Source organism: Eschrichtius robustus, chromosome 11, assembly GCF_028021215.1.
Source record: "Eschrichtius robustus isolate mEscRob2 chromosome 11, mEscRob2.pri, whole genome shotgun sequence".
Lineage (NCBI taxonomy): Eukaryota > Metazoa > Chordata > Mammalia > Artiodactyla > Eschrichtiidae > Eschrichtius > Eschrichtius robustus.
This window is the reverse complement of record NC_090834.1, coordinates 15430913-15448390: the sequence shown is the minus strand read 5'-3', so window position 1 is coordinate 15448390 and position 17478 is coordinate 15430913. Positions and strand designations below refer to the sequence as shown.

Genomic DNA, 17478 nt, shown 5'->3' with positions numbered 1-17478 from the left:
CAACCAGTAAGCTCTTACGATAAAGTGAGTTTATAAGAATTATTATAAGACTAATGGTGGTTGAATGAAAAGGGAGAAATGGATTTAGGAGGGATTGGTGTCGGATTATTTTAAGGATTAGGACAGAGGGAGAAGTCAAAAATAACTTCATTGTTTTGACCCTGGGTAACTCTGTGCCGCCATGGACAGTAATTGGGAAGTAGAATACCAGTTCTAAATTTCGAGGATAAAGTAATACTTTTGATGATACGGGACATGCAAGTTAAAATACTTAGTAGGCAATTAAAAATGGGAGACTTGAATACAGAAGAGATGCTATGTCTTCATTTGGAGTTGCATATAGGTGATAGTTAAAATGATAGGAGTGAATTTTCTGTGGGAAAAAGTATAGAGTAGGGCTCAGTTCTGAACTTTGAGGTACACCTGCAGTTTGGGAGTAGAAAAAGGAAGAGAAGGCAAATAGAATAATCAGAGAAGGAAAAGGAAGCAGTTTAAAATAGTAGTACAGGGTTTCAAAGGGAGAAGGTGGGTAACAGTGTCAGAAACTATAGGGTAGGAAATGAGAACCAGGTCTGAATAAAGGCTATTGGTAATTTTTAAAAATTAATTAATTAATTAATTAATTAATTTTTTGGCTGCGCTGGGTCTTTGTTGCGGCGCGTGGGCTTTCTCTAGATGCGGCGAGCGGGGGCTACTCTTCATTGCGGTGTGCAGGCTTCTCATTGTGGTGGCTGCTCTTGTTGCGGAGCACAGACTGTAGGCATGCAGGCTTCAGTAGTTGTGGCACATGGGCTCAGTAGTTGTGGCGCATGGGCTTAGTTGCTCCGCAGCATGTGGGATCTTCCCGGACCAGGGCTCGAACCTGTGTTCCCTGCATTGGCAGGCGGATTCTTAACCACTGCACCACCAGGGAAGTCCCGCTATTGGTAATTATTGAATGTAACCAATAGGGATTTTTAGGTAGGGGAATTAGGTTATTGGATTGATTTTTCCCCCAATATTTTATTGTGAAAATTTTCAAACATTCAGAGAAACTGCAGGTATTGTACACTAACACTCACCACCTAGATTCAGCAATTAACGTTCTATTAAATTTGTTTTAACAGTATCTTTCCCTCTGTCTATTCATCAGTCCATCTTATTTTTTATGCATATTACAGTAAGATGTAGTCATCAGTAAATTCACCTATAAACTCATAAACATGTATATCATTAATTAGACTTTAATATTATTTGTGTTTTCTTTTTTGTGGTAATGAATTGTATATGCAGTTAAATATATAAATATTAAGTTGTACCATTCAGTGAGTTTTGACAAATGTATATACCCTTGTAATTCAAAGCCCATCAAGATATAGAGAATACTATCATTAAACCAGATAATTCCTCATGTACCTTCCCTGTCATTCCCTGCCCTTACACTCCCAAAGGTAACCACTGTTCTGACTTTTTTCATCGAAGACTAATTCTGTATGTTCTAGAATGTCACATAAATGAACTCTTTTGTGTAAGACTTCTTTCATTCAGCATAATGCTTTTGGTATTTTTTCCTGCTGTCTTTTTTATTCTTGAGTAGTATTCCTCTTGTTAATATACCACAGTTTATCCATCTTCCTGTTGATGGTAGGTAGCAGTTTCCAGATTTTTGACTATTATGAATAAAGCTGTGAATATTCAAGTGGAAGTCTTTGTGTGATCATATACTTTTATTTCTCTTGGGTAAATTCCTAGGAATAGAATTGCTGGGTTGTAGGGTAGGTATATGTTTAGTTTTATGAGAAAAGGCCAAACATATTTCCAAAGTGGATATACCTTTTTATACTCTACCTACAATGTTTGAGAGTTCTGGTTGCTTCATATCCTTGCCATTCAAGTGGTTGTGCAGTAGTATTTCATTGTGGTTTTAATTTGCATTTCCCTAATGACTAATGATGTTGATCACTTTTTCCATGTGCTTAGTGGTCATTCATTTACCTGTTTTTGTGAAGTGTCCTGTCAAATATTCCCCCCCCCCAACACACCTTTTTTGCAGGGGTTGAGGTTTTGGCTTTTTATGATTGTATAGTAGATGCTCTTTATATATTGCAAATATAAGTCTTTTGTCAGTTACATGTTCCGTGAAAATTTTCTTCCAGTCTCTGACTTATCTATTCATTTTAAAATAGCATCTTTTGGTGAACGGAAAATTTACTTTCAGTGATGTCTAATTTATCAAGTTTCCATTTATAGGTATTGCATTCTCTGTCCTAAGAAACCTCTGCCTCCCCTGAAGTAGCAAAGATGTTCTCCTCTGTTTTCTTTTTTTTTTGTTTTGTTATTTTTATTTTTAAGTGCTAAGTTTTTTTGTTTTTTTTTTTTTAATGAGCTTATTTATTTATTATTATTTATTTTTGGCTGTGTTGGGTCTTCGTTTCTGTGCGAGGGCTTTCTCTAGTTGCAGCAAGCGAGGGCCACTCTTCATCACGGTGCGCGGGCCCCTCACTATCGCGGCCTCTCTTGTTGCGGAGCACAGGCTCCAGACGCGCAGGCTCAGTAGTTGTGGCTCACGGGCCCAGTTGCTCCGCGGCATATGGGATCTTCCCAGACCAGGGCTCGAACCCGTGTTCCCTGCATTGGCAGGCAGATTCTCAACCGCTGCGCCACCAGGGAAGCCCTCTGCTCTGTTTTCTTATGGAAGCTTTATCATTTTAGCTTTAATATTTATGTCTCTGATCCATCTCAGATTAATTTTTGTGTATGGTGAGAAGTAGGGGTTGAAGTTAATTTTTTCCCATGTGGATATCCAGTTGTTCTGGCACCATTTGTTGAAAAGACTTTCCTTTCCCCATTGGGTTGCTTGACACCTTCACCAAAAACCAAATGACAGTATGACTCATTTGTATAAATAGTGGGTTTATTCTGGGTACGGTACCAATCTATTGTATTGATATATTTGCCTATCTTTATGCCAAGTCACAGTGTTGTAATTATTATAGCTTTATAGTAAGTCATGAAGTCAGATTATGCAAAGTCTTCTGCTTTTTTTTTTTAACTTTTTAAAAAAATAATTAATTTATGTATTTTTGGCTGCGTTGGGTCTTCATTGCTGTGTACGGGCTTTCTCTGGTTGCGGCGAGCGGGGGCCACTCTTTCTTGTGGTACGCGGGCTTCTCATTGCAGTGGCTTCTCTTGTTGCGGACCACGGGCTCTAGGCGCAAGGGCTTCAGTAGTTGTGGCACGCAGGTTCAGTAGTTGTGGCGCACGGGCTTAGTTGCTCCATGGCATGTGGGATCTTTCCGGACCAGGGATTGAACCCGTGTCCCCTGCATTGGCTGGCGGATTCTTAACCACTGCACCGCCAGGGAAGTCCCAAAGTCTTCTTCTTTTTGTTCAAGATTGCTTTGGATATTCTAGGTTGTTTGCACTTACATATATATATTTAAGAAGCAGCTTATCATTTCTACAAAAACAACAGATTTTCTGAGAGTTCTTAATATGATTGGATGCTTAATTTTGTCAAATGGTTTTTCTGCATCTGTTAAAATTATCAAATGCTTCTTCTCCTTTATTCTGTTAATGTAGTGAATTATGTTGATTTATTTTCAAATGTTAAACCAATTCTCCATTCTTGTGATTACACCCAACTTGGGCAAGATATGTTATTGTTTATATATTGCTGGATTTGACTTGCTAATATTTTTGAAGGATTTTTATGTCTACGTTTATTGAGGAACAGTGTTCTGTATTTTTTTTATTTTAAAAATTTAGTTATATCAGTTGCTGAGGGGGCGATGTTAAAACCTCTGTGATTATAGATTTTTCTCTCTTTCTTTTTAATTCTGTCAATTTTTGTTTCTTATATTTTGAAGCTGTGTTGTTAGATACATATACAGTTATGATTGTTATGTATCCTTGATGAATTATCTTCGTCATTGACATTGATATTTTATCATTATGAAATGTCTCTCTTTATCTTGTTCATACTCTTAATGTTTATCTTATGTAATATTAATATAGATATTGCAGTTATATATGCTTACTCTTTACACAGTATATATTTTGCCATCTTTTACCTTCAACCTATCTACATTTTTATATGTTTTGTAGACAACATATAATTGGGTCTTTCTTTTTGATCTATTCTGACAAGCTTACTTTTAATAAGAGGCTTTTAGTGTATTTGTACTTAATATGATTATTGATATGATTAGATTTAGGTCTACTCTTTTACTGTGTGAATTGAATATTAATTCATTGACTATTCTTTAGAATTCCATTTTAATTTGGCCTTTTCCACCCAGAATACACATCTGTTTAATTCATTGGCAACATGCATCATAAAGACAAACTACATGCCTGTTGATTATGCTATATTAGAAAGAGTTGTAATTTTTTTGAATAAAGTATTTGGGAAATTTTCATAGTTTTAATTGTTGAAACTTAGAATTATCCTTCAGATTTTTTTTAAAAATCAAAAAATTTTAGGTATAATTTACATGCAATAAAATGCACTTATTTTAAGTTGCAGTTTGATGAGTTTTGACAAATTAATCACACGTGTAAACACTAACACAGTCAAGGTGTAGCACATACCCATTACCCTAAAATCTTCCCTGTATTCCTTCTTAATCACTGTGCTTCCTCCTCACCATTCCCAGGTAAACACTGATCTGCTTTCTGTCACTGTAGATTACACTTATCTTTTCTAGACATTCGTGTCTTTCTTTCACTTACATTTTTGAGATTCATCTATGATGTGATGAATGTGAACTATATCAATAGTTCATTGCTTTTTTTTAAAAGACTTAATTTTTTTAGTGCAGTTTGAAGTTTACAACAAAATTGAGAGGGAGGTACAGAGATTTCCCATATGCCCCCTGCCCACACACATGCATAGCCTTCCCTTTATCAACGTCACTCACTAGAGTGGTACATTTTTTACCAAAGGTGAACCTACATTGACACATCATAATCACTCAAAGTCCATAGTTTACCTTAGGGTTCACTCTTGGTGTTATATACTTTATGATTTGGGCAATGTATAATGACATATATTTATCATTATACAGAGTATTTTTCACTGCCCATCCTTGGTGCTCTGCCTATTTATCCCCCATTCCCCAACTGATCTCTTTATTGTCTCCACAGCTTTGCTTCTTCCAGAGTGCTATATAGTTGAATCATACAATATGTAGCCTTTCAGATTGGCTTCTTTCACTTAGTAATATGCATTTGAGGTTTCTCCATGTCTTTTCATGGCTTGATAGCTCATTTCTTTTTAGCATTGAATAATATTCCATTGTTTGAATGTATGACAGTTTTTTATTTATTCATCTTTGAAGGATATCTTGGTTGCTTCCGAGTTTTGGCAATTTGAAAAAAGCTGCTATAAATATCCAAGTGCAAATTTTTGTATGGACATAAGTTTTCATCTCCTTTAGGTAGATACCAAGAAGTGTGATGGCTGGATCATATGGTAAGAGTATGTTTAGTTTTGTAAGAAACTGGCAAACTGTCTTCCAGAGTGGCTGTACTACTTTGCATTCCTAACAGAAATGAATGAGAGTTCCTGTTGCTCCACATCCTCGCCAGCATTTGTTGTTGTCAGTGTTCTGGATTTTGGTCATTTTAATAGGTATGTAGTGGTATCTCATTGTTTTAATTTGCATTTCCCTGATGACAAATGATGTGGAGCATCTTTTCATATCCTCATTTGCCATCTGTATATCTTTTTTGGTGAGGTGTCTGTTAAAGTCTTTGGCCCATTTTTTAAATCTTTTTTTTTTTAAACTGAGATGATTTATTTATTTATTTATTTATTTATTTATTTATATTTGGCTGTGTTGGGTCTTCGTTTCTGTGCGAGGGCTTTCTCTAGTTGTGGCAAGTGGGGGCCACTCTTCATCGCGGTGCGCGGGCCTCTCACTATCGCGGCCTCTCTTGTGGCGGAGCACAGGCTCCAGACGTGCAGGCTCAGCAGTTGTGGCTCACGGGCCTAGACGCTCCGCGGCATGTGGGATCTTCCCAGACCAGGGCTCGAACCCGTGTCCCCTGCATTAGCAGGCAGATTCTCAACCACTGCGCCACCAGGGAAACCCTGAGATGATATTTTAAATTTTATTTTATTCTTATTTTTTTGGCTGCGCTGTGTGGCCTCCAGGATCTCAATTGCCTGACCAGGGATTGAACCCAGGACATGGCAGTGAAAGCCTGGAATCCCAGTCACTAGGCCGCCAGGGAACTTCCTTATTGTTTGTTTTATTGTTGAATTTTAAAAGCTCTTTGTATCCTTTGGATAACATTCCTCTGTCAGATGTGTCTTTTGCAAATATTTTCTTCCAGTCTGTGGCTTGTCTTCTGATTTTCTTGATACTGTCTTTCACAGAGCAGGAGTTTTTTATTTTATTTATTTATTTATTTGGCCTCACTGCATGGCTTGTGGATCTTAGTTCCGTGACCAGGGATTGAACCCAGGCCCTTGGCAGTGGAAGCATGGAATCCTAATCGCTGAACTGCCAGGGAATTACCAGAAGTTTTTAATTTTAATGAAGTCTAATTTATCAAGTATTTCTTTCGTGGATCATGTCTTTGGTGTTATATCATTCATTTAGGTTTTCTCCTATGTTATCTTCTAGGAGTTTTATAGTTTTGCATTTTACATTTAGGTCCATGATCCATTTTCAGTTAATTTTTGTGAAAGGTGTAAGGTCTGTGTTTAGATCCATTTTTTTTTTTTTGCATGTGGATGTCCAGTTTTAGCACCATTTGTTGAAGAGACTCTTTGCTCCATTTTATTATCTTTGCTTCTTTGTTAAAGATCAGTTGACTATGTTTATGGAGTTCTATTTCTAGGCTCTCTGTTCTGTTCCATTGATCTATTTGCCTATTCTTTCACAAATACCATGCTGTCTTGATTGTATAGCTTTATAGTAAGTCTGGAAGTCGAGTAACATTAGTCTTCCAATTTTGTTCTTCTCCTTCAGTATTGTGTTGCTTATTCTAGATCCTTTGCCTCTTCTTATAAACGTTAGAATCAATTTGTTGATATCCATAGAATAACTTGCTGGGATTTTGATTGGGATTGCATTGACTCTGTAGATCAAGTTGGGAAGAACTGACATCTTGACAGCGTTGAGTCTTCCTGTCCATGAACATGGAATATCTTTCCATTTATTTAGTTCTTCTTTGATTTTGTTCATCAGAGTTTTGTACTTTTCCTCATACAGATCTTGTACATATTTTGTTAGATTTATACCTAAGTGTATGTAGTGTAAATTATAATTGTGTTTTTAATTTCAAATTCCACTTACTCTTTTTTTTTTTTTTTGGCTGCACCACGTGGCATGTGGGATCTTAGTTCCCTGACCAGGGATTGAACCCACACCCCCTGCATTGGAAATGCACAGAGTCTTAACTACTGGACCGCCAGGGAAGTCCCAAATTCCACTTGTTCGTTGTTAGCATTTAGGAAAGCAGTTGGCCTTTGTATATTAACCTTGTGTCTTGCAACCTTGCTTTAACCGCTTATTAGTTCAAGGAGGGTTTTTTTGTCTATTCTTTCCAATCGTATACGTGGATGATCATGTCATTTGCAAACAAAGACAGTTTTATGTCTTCCTTTTCAGTCTGTGTACCTTTTATTTCTTTTTTTTGCTTTGTTACATTTTCAGGGACTTCCAGTATGATGTTGAAAAGGGGTGGTGAGAGGGGACATCTTTACCTTGTACCTGATCTTGGGAAAGCTTCAAGTTTCTCACTCTTGAGTATGATGTTAACTGTAGATTGTTTTGTAGATGTCTACCATGTTGAGAAAGTTTCCCTCTATTCCTAGTTTACTGAGAGTTTTTACCATTAATGGATGATGGATTTTGTCAAATGCTTTTTCTACATCTATTGACATGATCATTTGATTTTTTTTTTTTAGTCTTCTGATGTGATGGATAATATTAATTGATTTTTGAATGTTGAACTAGCCTTGCATACCTGGGGTAAATCCCACTTGGTCATGATTCTTTTTATGTTTTTTGTATTGATTTGCTAATATTTTGTTGAGGATTTTTGCATCTGTGTTTATGAAAGATATTGGTCTGTAGTTCTTTCTTCTTTTATTTTTGTCTGGTTATGGTATTAGGGTAAGTGCTGGCCTCATAGACTGAATTAGGAAGTATTTCCTCTGCTTCTGTCTTCTAAAAGATTGTAGAGAATTGGTATAATTTTTTCCGTAAATGTGTGGTAGAATTCACTAGTGAACCCATCTGGGCCTGGTATTTTCTGTTTTGGAAGGTTATTAATTATTGAATTAATTTTTAAAATAGATAACGGTGTTCATTCCTTTTTAATGCTGAGTAGTGGTCCATTGTGTGAATATCCAACAATTTGTTTACTCAGTTGAAGATAATATAATATAAATATTATATTATCCTTCTAATATAAACTGTCTCCTGTTGTTTCTGATGAGAAGTCAGTGACAATTGTTTCTCTCTGTGTATTGTGTCATTTTTTTCCCTATAGTTTCTTTCAATATTTTCTATCCTTGGTTTTCAGCAGTTTGACTTTGATTTTCCCAGGTGTGGCTTTCTTCCTGTTTTACCTGTTTGGGGTTTTCTCAGCTGCTTATTCTGTAAAGTTATGTATTTCACCAAATTTGTGAAATTTTGACATAATTTTCAAATGTTTTGCCTGTCCCATTCCCTCCTTTCCTTCTGGGACTCCATTTTCACATGTGTTAGAACTTTTGACGTTGTCCTATAGCTCATGGAGGCTCTTTCATTTCTTTCCAATTCTTTTTTACTCTGTTCAGCATATTGGATAATTTCTATTTATGTGTCTTCAAGTTTACTTTTTATTATATCATTTCCAGTCTATTAAGCCCATGCATTGAATTTTATATTTCCAGTATTGTATTTTTCAGTTCAGTCTTTTTTATTGTTTCTATTTCTCCGTGAAGAGTTCTTATCTGTTCACTCCTTGTGAGCATATTTTTTCCTTTATGTTCTTTTGCATAGTTAAAATAGATGCCTTAAATCTTTACCTCCTAATTCCAACATCTTGGTCTCTTTGGAGTCTTTTCTATTGATTGCCTTTTTTCTTCCAGGAGTCAGAATCAAAAGCATTATTCTAAATAAGAAACTAGATGCAAAAGGTATGCACTGTATGATTCTATTTACATGAAGTTCTAGAAGAGACAAAACTATAGTGGGAGAAAGCAGATCAGTTGCCAGTGGCTCAGGATGGAGGGAAGGGATTAACTGCCATTTAGTAAATATTTGAGGCTTTGCAGACCACATAGTTTCTGTCACAACTACTCAACTCTGCTGTTGTAGCATGAAAGCAACCATACACAGTAAGTAAGCAAAATGAGCATGGCTGTGTTCCAATAAAACTTTATTTACAAAAAGAGATAGCAGCCTGAGTTTGATCTACAGACCATAGTTTGCAGACCCTGCTTTTCCTGTTTTTTTGTACATTGGAAATTTAGGGTTGAATCCTGAATATTGTGAATAATACATTGTAGAGACTCTGGATTCTGTTGTATTCCTCCATTAAATCTTGTGGTTTGTTTGTTTTTTTAAATTTGTTTTATCAGGCTATTTCCTTGGTTGGGCTTAAACATCATACATACATGTTTGGTGGGCAGCAGCTGTGGTCTCTGTTGAGTTCATTTATCTGTAGATGGGTTCCTTGGAGTCTCTTCTGTGCATGCGTGGTTCAGGGATCATCCAGAGATTTAGATAGATTTATATGCAGAATTGGGGGTTCCCCAGTTGTGGCTTTTATCTTTTGGGGATTTCTCCCTCATTTTCTAGCTGTTATGGTAGCTCCCAATTTTGTCCTTTGGCTCTTGAGCTGGTAAGGCTGCAAGGCTTCTATCTCAGTTTTAGTCATCAGCACAGAGCTATCTGGGGTTTGCCCTTAGATGAATGATGAATAGCCATTAAAAAAACAGGAAACAATAGTGGTATTCACTTCTTCCAGTTGTCAGATCTTCTCCTGGTTTTTGTTTGTTCTTTAGTATCTTTAGATAGGTGTTTTTTTACATTTTGTGTAGAATCTATAGTTTTTTATCTGCAGAAATGGTTGGTCTATTAGGAGCAACTCTGCCCTTAGTGGAACTGGAAACTCTCTAGATTTAACTTTTAGAAGGACGACTTTGGCTGCATTGCATTAGATGTGCTAAAGTGCAGATAAACTTATGTCAGGAAGACAGTTTTAACAAGATAAAATGAGGGCCTGATCTCAGTGGCAGAGAAAGAGAAAGGAGGGGTATTCTGAGGTAGGATTGCTGAGATTTGTTGATTGTTAGAGGGAGAAGAGGAGTAGTGACAATGAGATGGCTGGAATGGCAGAAATGATGAATATAGGAAGTGGAGCAGGTTTAGGGCAGTGGCCTTGAAGGGGAGTTTGTAAATTCTTGTTTTAAATTCAGTTTTAAGGAGGTATACTTAATACTTTATTTAAGGAGGTATACTTTGTTTAAAATACACTGGTTTTTTTCCTACAAAAAGTGTAAAGTTTGGGGACTTCCCTGGTGGTCCAGTGGTTAAGACTCCATGCTTCCACCGCAGGGGCCGTGGGTTCAATCCCTGGTCAGGGAACTAAGATCCCACATGCCATGTGGTGCAGCCAAAAAAGGAAAAAAGAAAAGAAAAGAAAAAGGGTAAAGTTTTTTTTTTTTTTTTAATGTGTAACATAGGCAAAATTATTTAAGTCAATAAGTTTTTGAGAAATTTCACATTTTCTGATTCCACCCACTGCCAAACACCTTAGTGGGGTTTTTTTGGTTTTTTTTTTTAGCATGCAACTTTTTTATTGTTTTCTAAATCTAAAGAATACAGTGATACAGTATACAGTGATATTATACTGCATCTACTCACGTGAAAAGGAACAAAGTATCGCCCCTGAAATAATTACTAATTACACAATACTGCAGACTGATAAACACTATAAGTACTAAAATGTTAACATTTCAACATACAACGTCAACAACATCCTGCTTTCTTTTTTAATTGGTTAAAACACTTGTTAAGGTCATGCAAAATAAACACTTTATGAAAATGTTAGATTACACTCAAACATCAAGGCAATGAAACCCAAAATAGCAACTTTTTAATGCAATGACTGGTCAAGTAGATAAACTATTCAGCATATTAATAAAAATCCAGTAACTGAAAAACATCAAAAATGTAAACACTAAATTTAGGTAACTGCTCGTCTATGATCTCACCACCTACAGTCTTATCTGTGACTGAAGATATACTGCCAAAATTGTTCTACATAAGTAAGCTATGTTAAAATGACCAAAAAAATGTCAGTGCATGATGCCAGGGTAAATTTCTAGTCCACACAATATTTAAATGTGATCATTCTCTTAACTCTGCTAACAGTAAATGAAAAGTCGCACCAGATTTATCTTCTTTTTACTCTTGCTTTGTTACATGTTTTTAAACTTTTGTCTACAAGTATTTCTTATGATCCTCCCCCAGAATTAACATGCTGCTTTAGGAACAGATGAAGCAGATAAACCCTGCCCTGGTATAGAAGGCAGTGATTTCGTTTTCCCTAACTAAATATTTCCTTGTCACTTGTCAACTGTCACTGACCTTTCTGCTATAGTTATGTCCTCAGTCTTCCATTCCATAAAGATTTTTAGTGCCTATTATTATCCATGTCTCCCTGATTCTCCCAGAGGAAGAATTCATTTTTTCCCTCTCATCGCTAGGCTCACTAAGGGAAGCTGAGCACACAATTTTAAAGGAGTTACAGAGTAGACCAGGGCAGGTTCTCGGGCAGGTGGATGGTGCTTGAAGCCAGGTCTGGGATCTGGAGAGAAGAGCATCCAGGTCATAGGAAGGTGATCGGCCCCTCCCCACGGGCCACTCTCCTAGCAGCTCACAATGACCCAGTTACTGGGGCTCTACTTTGGGCACTGTTGACTCACTTTCTTACCAATTTTTAAAGCCCTCTTTATATTTTCCACTTAAAATTTAAAAACTCTTTGATAAGCAGTTTGTCTATTATATAGAACACCGGTTCTCAACTTACAGAGCATTAACCTTTAGTCTCTAGGTTATTCCATAACCTAGTGTTTGGGTCATACTCTTCAAGATAGTCCTTTCAAGAATTTTTGCCCAATCCACAGTTATCATGTCAGTCAGTCTTCCCACAATTCTTTCAGTTGGGCTTCTTTGCTCTCTAATGAAATATGGACACACTTCAAAAATTCCCCACGTGTAATCTTTGGGATCCAGTTTTCGCAAGCAGTTTATTTTAGGACCATGTTTAGGGTCAGAGGAGATGGATCAGCCTGGTTCTGAATTTTAGACACTCTAGAAAAAGAGAAGCATCAGTTCCTATTGAAGAGTATGTCAAACTGAACAGTATGAGAAACTATAGGAATACTGTATCAGTAAAAATACCAGGTTTAACATGTACAAAGCCAAGAAAAACAATGATACCAGATACTGAATTTATATTAGCATTGTCCTTTGAACTCCCAGCAGAAAAAACTGCTGAATGCAGATACCACACAGTGCAATAAAATTCACCCATTTTAAAATGATGAATTTTGACAAATGTATACTGTTGTATAACTACCACCACAATCGTGGTATAAAATATTTCCATTACTCCAGAAAGCTTCTTCATGACTCTTTGGAATGAATTGCCTCCTCTATCCTGAGCCATTGGCAACCACTGGTCTGCTTTCTCTCAGTGTAGTTTTTGCCTTTTCTAGAACTTCATGTAAATAGAATCATAGAATATATAGCCTTTTCTGTCTGTTTCTTATTTAAGATAAAGCTTTTGCAATTTATCTATGTTGTTGCATGTATCAGTAATTTAATTCCTCTTTATTGCTGAGTAGCATTTACTTATAAGGTTATACCAAGTTTATTTACTGGTTGATGGACATTTGAGTTGTTTCCATTTTTTGTCTGTTATAAATAAAGCTGCTCTGAATATTCAAGTACAAGTCTTTATGTGGACATGCTTTCTTTTCTCTTGAGTAAGTACTTAGGAGTGGAATTGCTGGACCATATGTTTGCTTAACATAAGAAACTTGCAAACTGTTTTCCAAAGCTGCTTTACTATTTGGCATTCCCACCAGCAATGCATAAGTGTTCTGGTTACTCCATATCCTCACCAATACTTGGTGTTATCAGTCTTTTTAGTTTTAGCCATTCTAATAAGCGTTAGGTAGTATCTCATTGTGGTTTTAATTTGCATTTTCCTAATAACTATTTTTTTTTAATTCATTTATTTGGTTGTGCCAGGTCTTAGTTGTGGCAGGCAGGCTCCTTAGTTGCTGCTCGCCAGCTCCTTAGTTACAGCACGTGGGCTTCTTAGTTGCGGCTCACGGGCTCCTTAGTTGCAGCTTGCTGGCTCCTTAGTTGAGGCATGCGGGCTCCTTAGTTGCGGCATGTGAACTGTTAGTTGCGGCATGCCTGCGGGACCTAGTTCCCTGGCCAGGGATCGAACCCAGGCCCCCTGCATTGGGCACACAGAGTCTTAACCACTGCGCCACCAGGGAAGTCCCAACATTTTCCTAATGACTGTTGATGTTGAACATCTTTTCATGTCCATGCCTGCCATTTGTTGTTCTTTTTTGGTGAAGTATTTATTTGAATATTTTACCCATTTAAAAACATGTTTTCTTATTGAGTATTGTCAATACAGGTCCTTTCATCAGATATGCGTTTTGCAAATATTTTTTCCCAGTATGTAACTTGCTTTGCATTTTGTAACAGTGTCTTTTGAAATGCAAAAGTTTAATTTTTTTAAAAAAATTATTTTTTGTACAATTTTAAAGGTTACACTTCATTTACAGTTATTACAAAATATTGGCTATATGCCCCGTGTTGTACAGTACATCCTTGTAGCCTATCTTACTACACCCAATAGCTTGTACCTCCCACTCCCCCATCCTTATGTCGCCCCCCTCCCCTTACTGGCAATCACTAGCTTGTTCTCTGTATCTGTGAGTCTGCTCCTTTTTTGCTATATTCACTAGTTGTATTTTTTAGATTCCACATGTAAGTGATATTATACAGTGTATTTGTCTTTGTCTGACTTACTTCACTAAGCATAATGCCCTCCAAGTCCATCCGTGTTGCTGCAAGTGGCAGAATTTCATTCTTATTTATGGCTGAGTAGTATTCTATATATATAGAATATATATATAGATAGATAGATAGAATATATATATACCACATCTTCTTTATTCATTCATCTGGGTTTTTTTTAATATTTTCTGAAATTAAGATTTTTTAAAATTTATTTATTTATTTATTTATGTCTGCGTTGGGTCTTCGTTGCTGCACGCAGGCTTTCTCTAGTTGCCGTGAGCGGGGGCTACTCTTCATTGCAGTGCGCGGGCTTCTCATTGTGGTGGCTTCTCTTGTTGCGGAGCATGGGCTCTAGGCACACAGGCTTCAGTAGTTGTGGCACACCGGCTCAGTAGTTGTGGCTCACAGGCTCTAGAGCGCAGGCTCAGTAGTTGTGTGCATGGGCTTAGTTGCTCCGCGGCATGTGGGACCTTCCTGGACCAGGGCTTGAACCCGTGTCCCCTGCATTGGCAGGCGGAGTCTTAACCACTGTGCCACCAGCGAAGCCCTCATTCATCTGTTGATGGACACTTAGGTTGCTTCCATATCTTGGCAATTGTAAATAATGCTGCTGTGAACATTGGTGTGCATGTATCTTTTCGAATTAGTGTTTTTGGGTTTTTTGGATATATACCCAGGAGTGGAATTGCTGGGCCATATGATAGTTCTACTTTTAGTTTTTTGAGAAACTTCCATACTGTTTTCCACAGATGGAAATTGGCTGCACCAATTTACATTCCCACCAACAGTGTATGAGGGTTCTCTTTTCTCTGCATCCTCACCAACATTTGTTATTTGTGTTCTTTTTGATGACAGCCATTCTGACAGGTGTGAAGTGGTATCTCATTATGGTTTTGATTTGCATTTCTCTGATGATTAGTGATGTTGAGCATCTTTTCATGTGCTTCTTGGCCATCTGCATTTCCTCTTCGGAAAAATGTCTATTCAGTTCTTTTGCGCCCCCCGTTTTTAAAAAATAAATTTATTTATTTATTTATTTATGGCTCTGTTGAGTCTTCATTGCTGCGCGCGGGCTTCCTCTAGTTGCGGCGAGCGGGGGCTACTCTTCGTTGCGGTGCATGGGCTTCTCATTGCGGTGGCTTCTCTTTGTTGTGGAGTACGCACTCTAGGCGCATGGGCTTCAGTAGTTGTGGCATGCAGGCTCAGTAGTTGGGGCTCGCGGGCTCTAGAGCACAAGCTCAGTAGTTGTGGCACACGTTGCCCATTTTTTAATTGGGTTGTTTATTTGTTTTGATGTTGAGTTGTATGAGCTGTTTATGTATGTTGGATATTAATCCCGTATCGGTTATATCCTTTTCACATATTTTCTCCCATTCAGTTGTCTTTTCATTTTGTCGATAGTTTCCTTTGCTGTGCAAAAGCTTTTAAATTTAATTAGGTCCCATTTGTTTATTTTTGTTTTTATTCCCTTTACTTAGTAGGTGGATCCAAAAAAAAAATATTGCTGCAGTTTATGTCATACAGTGTTCTACCTGTGTTTTCCTCTAGGACAGCAGTCCCCAACCTTTTTGGTACCAGGGACTGGTTTCATGGAAGACATTTTGTCCATTGGGGTGGGGGGGATGGTTCAGGTGGTAATGTGAGTGGTGGTTCAGGCGGTAACACGAGCGATGGGGAATGGCAGATGAAGCTTCGCTTGCTCACCCGCTGCTCACCTCCTGCTGTGTGGCCCGGTTCCTAACAGGCCATGGACCAGTAACGGGCTGCAGACTGGGGGTTGGGGACCCCTGCTTTAGGAGTTTTATAGTATCTGGTCTTACATTTAGGTCTTTAACCCATTTTGAGTTTGTTGTTGTATGTGGTGTTAGAGGATGTTCTTATTTCATTCTTTTACATGTAGCTGTCCAGTTTTCCCAGCACCACTTATTGACGAGAATGTCTTTTCTTTATTGTATATTCTTGCCTCCTTTGTCATAGATTAATTGACCATAAGTGTGTGAGTTTATTTCTGGGCTCTCTATCCAGTTCTGTTGATCTATGTGTCTGTTTTTGTGCCAGTACCATACTGTTTTGATTACTGTAGCCTTGTAGTATAGTCTGAAGTCAGGGAGCGTGATTCCTCCAGCTCTGACCTTCTTTTTCAAAATTGTTTTAGCTATTCGGTGTCTTTTGTGTTTCCATACAAATTTTAAAATTATTTGTTCTAGTTCTGTGAAAAATGCCCTTGGTATTTTGATAGTGATTGCACTGAATCTGTAGATTACCTTGGGTATATTGTCATTTTAACAGTATTGATTCTTCCAATCCAAGAACACGGTATATCTTTCTATCTGTGTTTTCTTCAATTTCTTTCATCAGTGTCTTATAGTTTTCGGAGTACAGGTCTTTTGCTTCCTTGGGTAGGTTTATTCCTAGGTATTTTATTCTTTTTGATGTGATGGTAATAAATGGGATTGTTTCCTTAATTTCTCTTTCTGATATTTCCTTGTTAGTGTATAGAAATGGAACAGATTTCTATATATTAAGTTTGTATCCTGCAACTTTACCAAATTCATTGATGAGCTCTAGTAGCTTTCTGGTGGCATCTTTAGCATTTTCTATGTATAGTATCATGTCATCTGCAAACAGTGACAGTTTCACTCCTTCCTTTCCAATTTGAATTTCTTTTATTTCCAAAAATTTAAATTTTGATGAAGTCCAGTTTACAATTTTTTTCTTTTGTGGTTCCTGCATTTTGTGTCCCAAGAATTCTTTGCCTAACCGAAAAAAGAAAAAATCAGTTTAGTTAGAAGAATGACATTGTTTACATTTTTGTAAGCCTCTTCAATGGAACAAGCTTAATCCTCCTATCTACCTCTGCATATAATCTCCTGCAATATGTTGTTTTGGTTAAAGTACAGGAAGAAAATCTAGTGATATGCAGGTACACAGTTGGAAAAGCAAGGAGTATTTTAATAGCCTTTTTAGATAACTGTGGATATTCTTCTTTGACAATGCTCCAAAACTTGACAGCTGATAGTTTCTTAAAGTTTCGTTGCCTTGTGGAAACTGAAACCACATCAGTGATTTTGTACTGTTTTATTAAAATGCATTGTCTTAACTTGCACTTTGAGTGGATCTTTTAACTGTGTTGGCTAGGGAAGGAAAACCTTTTCCCTCTATCCTAGTAGGTTCAGTTTCTGAGGCCTGCGAATTAACCTGACAAAGGACAGAGTAAGGAGAAAAAGCCCAGTTTATGCATGCATGCAACATGCATACAGTGAAAGAATTCAGCAATGAGTAACTCGAAGGAATAGTTAGAATCTGGGACTTATGGGAGAACAAATGACTTCTTAAAAGTGGGGGAGAAAGGACACTTATCTAGACTTTCGGAAAGATAAATGGGTTTTCAGGAGAACAAGCAGGAGTTTAAATTTGTGATAATATTTATATATAC

The 17478-nt window shown here is 37.3% G+C and overlaps 1 protein-coding gene and 1 non-coding gene across 5 annotated transcripts in view; one reads left to right on the top strand and one right to left on the bottom strand.

The window, feature by feature from the left end:
- The window catches only part of RNF214 (ring finger protein 214), a 48371-nt gene that overhangs the window by 17967 nt on the left and 12926 nt on the right, over window positions 1-17478 (top strand). The gene's annotated exons all lie outside the window — the stretch shown is intronic.
- LOC137772724 (small nucleolar RNA SNORA8) lies at window positions 12376-12513 on the bottom strand. The gene has a single exon (XR_011075529.1). It is a non-coding gene; the product is annotated as a small nucleolar RNA SNORA8 (small nucleolar RNA).